This window comes from Mus caroli, chromosome 17 (assembly GCF_900094665.2).
Source record: "Mus caroli chromosome 17, CAROLI_EIJ_v1.1, whole genome shotgun sequence".
In the NCBI taxonomy this organism is placed as follows: domain Eukaryota; kingdom Metazoa; phylum Chordata; class Mammalia; order Rodentia; family Muridae; genus Mus; species Mus caroli.
Window position 1 is genome coordinate 56,886,901 of NC_034586.1, and position 5,995 is coordinate 56,892,895.

At 31.1% G+C, this 5,995-nt stretch overlaps 1 non-coding gene across 1 annotated transcript; it reads left to right on the top strand.

The window, feature by feature from the left end:
• The first annotated feature begins 4,092 nt into the window (after positions 1-4,092).
• On the top strand, positions 4,093-4,255 carry LOC115029800. Its single transcript, XR_003835362.1, has one exon. It is a non-coding gene; the product is annotated as a U1 spliceosomal RNA (small nuclear RNA).
• The last annotated feature ends 1,740 nt before the right edge of the window (positions 4,256-5,995 follow it).

The following is a 5,995-nucleotide window of genomic DNA, read 5'->3' on the forward strand; positions in this document are numbered from 1 at the left end:
GAATATTTAAAAACTTTTACATGTCTCTTATTTAATATATTTATAATAATATTTAACGACTTTCAGACTTCTAAAGTGGAACTTTTAGAAACGGGAGTGTTTTATATTGTGTTATTGATAATCTGATATCTTGGGCATAAAAGGTGAAATAAAATGTATGCTTTAATAAAGAATGTATTTAATTGTACATTTGAGAAATGGTCAATTATGCTGGTTATTTTCTGTCAACTTGACATAAACATAGGAATATCTGAGAAGATGGAATCTTAATTGAGAAAATAACTCTATCAGATATTTCTGTAGCATGTGTCGTGAATATTGTCTTAATTAGTGATTGATATGTGGCCATCCCTGAGCATGAGATTCCAGATTGGGTAAGAAAGCAGATTGAACAAACCATGGCTAACAAGCCAGTAAACAACATTCTGCTATAACCTATGTTTTAGTTCCTGATTCCAGGTTTCAGACCTGTGTCCCTGCTCTGACTTCTCTAGATGATGGAGAACAAGCTAATGCATATCGGAAAACCTTTCCTCCCCAAGTTGCACAGGGTCAGAGTGTTTCCTTAGATCTTTAGCAAGCCACACTAAGACAAGAGCTAACAATCTTCCCAACACACAGAGTGAGTGGACAATCTGCATCTAAGCGTGGGTGAGCACTAGTAAATATAAAGGAGAGAGTTAAAACCCAGTCATTGATTTCTATGGAATTATGGTCATGAAAAGAAAAGGAATTAAAATAAGATACATTTCAGATGCCAAAAGAAGATTAATTATAATGTATTTTCAGTAATCTCAGGTCTTAACAAACATTCTTAAAGAATAAAGGGAAAAAAACCCACTGTACTTAGTAATTAAAATGGAAAAGGAAAATCTCAAGGAAACAAAAATAATGTTTCTCCCCATGATCATTTTTGAGAATTAGTAAAGGGAAGATGTCATTGGACATAAACTAATTTTCACAAAAAAGAAAGAACAAATTCATAGAGGATGATTAGAGAAAAAATAAGAAGGAAATATTTCTGCATTTATATATGATCCTAACATCTGGAAAATGTCCGAGCAATTAAGAGGAATTCCATATTTAATTTTCCTACTTCCTATTTTTTTTCATTAGAATGTGGATGTAAACTTTTTAATGATGTTGGAGAAGCTCCCTGTTGATATGGCTACTTTACAAATTCATCCAGGATAACTAAATAAGACCTTGTTAAATGGCTATATAAACAGCTAAATATTAAAGAGTGACAAACTATTACATGATTATATTCATTAAGTGGCATCCTACTAATCATAATATATACATATAAACATACATATATAGTCATCCTATAAACCAACGTATACATAATTGTAATATAATATGTATGTATAAACTCTAAAAGACATACATTATTTTCTATGCCTGTCATTAATCACTAAATATGAACTTGTTAAAGATTTATGAGAAAATTTAATTTAAACCCTTCTATAAACTTCATTTATAATATAAAATACTTCACAAAATATTTTGTTGCCAACTTCTGAAGCTATTAATGAATGTGCTTGGTCTTATGAGCAGGGTGTAACCTTGTGCTGACAGCATAATAGTAGTGAAGAAAGGCTTTTAAAATAATATCAATTTTCCATAATCCACCATGCATAGTGCATGATAATAAGGTACACTGCAAAATCAATTTTTGATGTAATCTTTTCTGTTTTCTTTCATACCTTTTACAAACTGATGCATCATCAAAACATTTTGTTTTCTTATGAGTTTCAAAAAGAGAAAAGAGGAAAAAAAAGCAACTTGCTTGACCTTCTCCACAATTGGCTGAAGCTTTCGAGCCTTTCATTTGGGTCTCCATTAGTGGAAAGTGGTTTTAGCTAGCTGTACTCAAGCATTTTAGTCAATCACTAGCTTTCATCTTGTTGTTATCATAAAGGGCCATTTCTTTCCTAAAATGGTCAATTAAGTTCATGGAAATAAATGGTGAAGAATATAGAATTTGTTAGCTGTACTGTCAGGAGTATACTGGTTTGCGGGAAAAAACATTTCAGAGAATTTCTTAATGAATTGAAATAGCTCTCTGCCCATGAGATGTTTGTTCTCATTTCTTTTCTCTCTGGACACAATTCACAGTTAACAACGCAGTAATTGAGTATCTGAAAGCTCTTAAAATATCCACATCATACTTAAAGAAGGGTCCTGGTTTTTTGGATTAACAACTCCATTTCGTTCCATTTGTATGAAGTGCGTTTCAAAAATCAATTGTAGTACATTTTACTTAAAGAGCATCAGAAAGAAAGTTTCATTTGTGTTGGAGAATAATGCAACAGAAAGATCCAGTCTCTGGAGTAAATTCATCAAGTAGGATATGCCATTAGTGCTAAGCACCATCACAATGCACCCAATAAATGAAAAATGTAAGTAGAATTTTCAGTCAGTGAAGTCCTGCTTTGTAAGTGACAGGGCACTGGAGGTATTTCATAACTGTAATGCAGGCTTGAGGTGAACTATCTTATTTCCTTAACAGTCCTTGATTTTTGTTACCTTGGAGGTCCAGTATGTATTCCAGTGTTATCCAATAGATAAGACTAAGTTAAATATTCCTCTATGGCATTGTCTTGTAATGCCAAGAAAATGTAGTCTAGAAATGTGAAATTTAGGTAATATCTTCCTAGGTTAAATGAAATGATGAATGTGTAGAATTCAATTCACTAAGGGAAACTACATGTATTTCAAGGTTTGCTTCTGTATTATATGCAAATATTGTCACAAATAAATCATTTTCTAAGTCAATATAACAGATGCAATGTCAAAGATATTGTTTCAAAATTATTTTCATTTCTGATTGTGCATTTGAAAATGTAAAGTCAGAAACTTGATCAGTCTGTTGAAAACTTGTTTCTATGACAAAGTGCACAGACCCTATAGCACACAAGTTTCAAATCGAACAACTGTTTAAGTATTCCTGAGAGGATGCTCGCTGGGCTTGACATTCAAATCAGCAGAGAAGATCATTATCCTGCATAGTGTGTATAAACTTGATCCTACCATTTAAAATGCCAAAAGATCCAAATCACATTCCCTGGGAAAAAATTCCCTTAATAATCAAGCAGCATTATCAGCTTTTGTTTCTAGACCTCAAGGTTATTGGTCTGTAGCTCAAAATATCTACCACAGCATAGTGCAAGAGTCTATTCCATATATGCATGTATTGTGGAAATACTGATTATCCTATTTCAATTAATGTTCATTAGTTGTATAAATTTTGTATGTGAATTAAAATATAACACAGTACCCAAAATTTTGTAAAACTACTATTTTTTAATTTAAATGGTTAAAGAGATGGAAATGTTAAGTACCCTGCTTTCATCTTTATATGACACAAACATATATCAAATTATCACACTGCCTAAAATATTCTTTTGTAATTAATATAACTAAGCAAGTAAATCTCACTCAGTTCATATGTCTCATAGCAGTGTAGATACACTCTGAGTGGATGTAATACCATGATTATATGAGCATCATATATCATACAAAACATTTAGATGGTTATATCACTAAGCAGTATTTTCCATAAATACATTATATATGCAATGTGGTATCAATAAAAACTTAAGTAATAAATGATATTTACATGTGCATTCATATGTGTGTGTGTCTGTCTGTCTGTCTGTGAAAATGTATATTTACAGATTTCTTAACTTGGGGAAATATTGATTAATACATTATTTATACAAAAATGCCATCACAAATAGCAAATAGATTAAAATCTTTGTTCATTTGATAGATTTTGTATACAAATTTGTAGCAGAAAGAACATTACTCACATAATTATAAGTAATTCAAATACGTACTGAAATGTTTTCACAACCTCAATCATAAGAATATAGCAATATGAGTATCCATATTACTTTTTATATGTACATACCTTTCCATATACATATATATATATATATATATATATATATATATACACACACACATACCCACACACATATATGGATGTGGAAAGGTATATGTATATGTATATGTATGTATGTATATATATATATATATATACATATATATATATATACACACACACATTATATATACACACTTATATAATCTGGTAGGAGTGACTCCATCATCAAAAGGATGGAATTTCCATGGTGAGGCTCATCCATTGCATTTGGTGTAGGCTGACTAGTTCAATTTCCCCAATTGTAGGAAAATCAACTGCACAATTTATTGTAGTAGAGGACTGATTTTGTTCTTTTCCCTTAAAAAAATTAAATAAAAATGAATTTATAAATACCACAATTAAACCATGTAAACCTTGCTCCATAACCCAAGAAAGACTGTTAAAAATCTAATTACATTTTCTATTATATTCAATATTTAAAGAAACACAATAAGTTTTATTTCAAAAAATGTCAAGAAGAGAAACAAATAAATGTATAAACAGGATAGGAAGAAATCAAAGTATCTATATTCACAGATAAGATGATTTTACATATAATCTATTTGAATGCTTCACCATAAAATACATATAGCTGATAAGTTCATGCATCAAAATATCAGGATAAAAATGAATATCCAAAGTTGAGTGGCCATGGGTCTAGAAAAAAATGGCTCAATAATTGTGATTATTTACTGATCTTGCAGAGGATCTGGGTTTAATTCCCAGCATCCTCGTGGTGTTTCATAGCACCTGGTTCCTCCATTTTCAAGCAATACAATATCCTCCAAGCACACAGACATTTATGGACATAAAATACTCATGTACATAAGATAAAAATAATAGTAATATATACATATTTTTAAAAATAATAGTGCTTTCATATGCCAGTGACAAACATAATGAAAAAAATCAAATTATATCAGTTTACAACGATATTAAATATGTACTGGAATATATCTAACCAATGAAGGGAAATCTTGTACAGTGAAAACTTTAAGATACTGAAAAATGAAAATGAGGAAGGTAACAGAATAAGGAATGAACACCTATACACATGAATTGATAGACTCTTCATTTGAGAATCACCATTGTACTGAAAGCAATATAAAGATCCAACACCAAAATGACCATGGAATTCTTCACAGAAATGGAAAATAATAATCTCGTTTAAAATATAAACACGAAAGATTCAGCAAAATAATGCTGAACAATCAAAAATCTGCTAGATAAAAATGTTTCCAAGATAAGCATGTGTATGGCTACAAACCTGCGTAATCAGTTAAGGAACACACAATGTCATGTCACACACAAGTAATTTACAGTATGTTAGGAAACCTAGTGTAATCAACTGACTTGGCCATCCTGTCAGTCCAATGACCTGATATTTCTATTCTTATTAATCAGAGGGAAGGAGAGCTGAGTCAATGTGTGATGACATACAAGTTAGGCAACACTCTGTGATGAATGATGAGCAGAAATATAAATAACAAAGGAAAAAAATATCAGCTTGAAAAAGTGATACCTGCTGGAGCTACTACCATCCCAGAGTGCTAGCTATATTGTGGAGCTATAATAATAAAGAGCAACATGTTAGTGTTTAAATCCAGACACACTGGCAACTGGGATGTAATTAAGAACTCACATACAAATTTACATTCTTACAGCCACTCGTGGATGGACATTAACAATACACATTAGAGAAGCGAGAACATCTTCAACAAAAGAAGCAGGGAAGTATGTGGTATGCTTCAAGTAAAGAGACAGTTATGTACTTTCTGAAGTGGACTCTACTAACACCAGTAACACAGGCATGACAACTGATAATTGACCGATTGGGCTTCTTACAACTAAAATATTTTAGTACACCAAGCTTGCCACCATTTAAATAAACAAAGAGAATGGTGAAAACATGGATATAAACTATACATCTGATAGAAGATTAGTTTCTAAAATATGCAATTATCTAACAAAATAAATAGCAAGGAAGTAATAATGTAATTATATTATCATGAGACTAAGCTGAATTCTCAAAGTAAGAAAAAATATCATGGAAAAGTACTT